Source organism: Talpa europaea (assembly GCF_964194135.1).
Source record: "Talpa europaea genome assembly, chromosome: 1".
NCBI lineage: Eukaryota > Metazoa > Chordata > Mammalia > Eulipotyphla > Talpidae > Talpa > Talpa europaea.
The window spans coordinates 35372531-35375091 of NC_140073.1; the positions used below are offsets into that span (position 1 = coordinate 35372531).

Here is a 2561-nt window from a genome sequence, read left to right on the forward strand (position 1 = left end):
TGCAAAGCTGCCTGCAGCCTCTGCAGCGCTGGTTCAATCCCCGGCTGCTCCCCGGCCACTGGAGGAGGGTCCCGCATGGCGCGCAGACCTCTCCTGCCGCCCGCTGCTCCCCTCAGCAGTGTACTTCGGTCCTTCTGCCTGCTCTGCTCCCCGCTCTGGCTCTGGTGAATTCTCTTACCCTCCCGCGCTTCTGACTGTACCCAGTGCGTGTATAAACAAATAAACAAACAAACAAATAAGTAAATAATACATGCCTCTTAAAAAAAAAAAAAGAAAAAGAAAAAACTTAGTGAGGTTCCAGCAAGTACCTATTTAGAAAGAGTGGTTGGATTTACTTTGAGACAATACATCTATGTGGAGACTAAAAGGTGTTATGGCAAGGTCAAATTTTAGGCCTAAACTCTAAATCTCACATTCTGGATTGTTGGATGTGTGTGTGTGTGTGTGTGTGTGTGTATAAAATATTGTTGTGCATATATATTCAACAATATATGTATAATATATACATATATTATATACATACAAACATTTCATTTTATATAAAATATAATCGTTTCTAGATTATACCTTCATTTTTTACATGCTCATGTATAACATTAATGAAAACATTTATTCAAAATGCATCCTTAAGAAAGTGAAAAACTCTGAGATGCTCAGGCTGACGTTGAACATCAGGCTACACAGAGTAGGGTACTCAGCCCAGTTGGTTGCTTGGGAAATGATAGAAAAACTTAGAGAATGCATTTATATTACATGACTTAAATTGCACCTACAGATTTTATGCTACCTTTTCTACCTCCTCATTCCTGAGAAGAGGGACTTAATAACAATGGAAACCATTAGTTTCCAGGGGAGCCAAACACAGACATAGCAACTGCAGAGAAAAATCATTAGCTGTCTTCATTTCCTCAACCTTCTGCATTAGCTTCTTCCTTGGCTCTAGAGAAGATCTGAATTGTGAAAGATAAGTTGTGGCCATCTGGCACTTCTGGGAAAATGCCAGTGGATGATGAAGAAAGCAGTGGGCTAGGCATTAGGAAATTGGAGTTCTAGTTCCACTTCTAGACCTGGCTTCCTGAATTGCCTTGAGTAGATAACTTGGCCTCTCTGGGTCCTGGTCTTTTAGCAATGAAATTTGGACAAGATATCTGGGATCCCCAAAATTCTCCTAATTCAAAGAGAATATGAAACCGCTTACTTAACATTTCACAGGCCCCACTTCTCTAATCATTGTGAATTCATTTGATAAATGAGAACCCACTCTGTGCCAATATTACGGTAGGTATCAGGCACACAACAAAGAACAAAGCATCCTCACAGAATCAGTATTCTATAGGATCTGTACACAAACCCTGGGTCATTAGGAATAGCATCTCCTTAAAAACAGCTAAAAGGGATACTACCGAACAACACAATCAGGATGGCTAATGGTGATCCCCCCCAAAAGAGCAAGCTGTCTGTTTATGCCTTCTTTGTGCAGATGTGCAGGGAGGAACATAAGAAGAAAAAATCAAACGTCCTGTTAGTTTCACGAAGTTTTCCAAGAAGTACTCAGAAAGGTGGAAGACTATGGGAAGGAGAAGTCTAAATTTGGTGAAATAGCAAAGACAGATAAAAGTATGTTACAATCTGGAAATGGAGCATTATGAACTAGATAAGGGAGGCAAGAAGGCCCCCAACGGCCCTAACGGCCACCATCTGGTTCTTCCTGTTCTATTCAGAACTCCGCTCCAAGATCAAATCCATGAACCCTGGTATCTCGATCACAGATGTGGCAAAGAAGCTGTGCAAGATATGGAATAACTTAAGTGACAGTGAAAAGAAGCCTTGCTACAAAAAGGTGTCGAAGCTGAAGAAGTACAAGAAGGATGTCACACGCTATAAATGGAAAGAAAAGTTTGATGGCTCCAAGAGTCCTGCTAAAGTTGCCAGGAAAAAAGTGGAAGGGGGAGGGGAAAAGGCAGAAGGCAGTGGGAGAGTGGGAAGGGTTGTTTCTCTGTTAAAAAAATAAGTTAATAGAGGGCTGTTTATATTTTAATAAAAGATATTTGCTACATACTTATCACAGGCACCTTCTCCTTCCTCCTTATTTCTCTTCTTCTGTAAGCTGTAGTGTTTTCATGCTGCGATTTATGCATAAACTATATGTATATTTGTGTATTAAATGACATAAATGTGTGTATTAAATGACATAAATAATTCAGATGGAATTCCTGTGCTGGTGTTTGCTCATCTCAATCAGATTATAAACTTACAAAAAGTGTTCAGGCCCTTGCCCAGTGCTGGCCCCAGTTCTCAGTGCACACTTGGTGAAAGGCTCTGAGTTGTGGGAGTATGCGGGAGCTGAAACCCTCTGGCTTCATTGACTTGCCCACAAAAAGCTTTTGGAGTAGGATTACGCCTACAGCTAAAATCCAACCTGCGACTTTTGCCAGGTTCCCTTTGCTGGGCCTGTGCTTCCTTGCTCCTTCATTTATTCCCATCCCAAGGCGCAGGCTAGTTCAGGTCCTGTCTGAACAGCTGTCAGCTTTCCCTGACTGCCTGCAGATCCGTCCTCAACA

The 2561-nt window shown here is 41.7% G+C and overlaps 1 pseudogene across 1 annotated transcript; it reads left to right on the top strand.

The window, feature by feature from the left end:
* Positions 1–1420: 1420 nt before the first annotated feature.
* LOC311174929 (high mobility group protein B3-like) lies at positions 1421–2011 on the top strand (annotated as a pseudogene). The gene has a single exon. The product of its transcript is annotated as a high mobility group protein B3-like (transcript).
* The last annotated feature ends 550 nt before the right edge of the window (positions 2012–2561 follow it).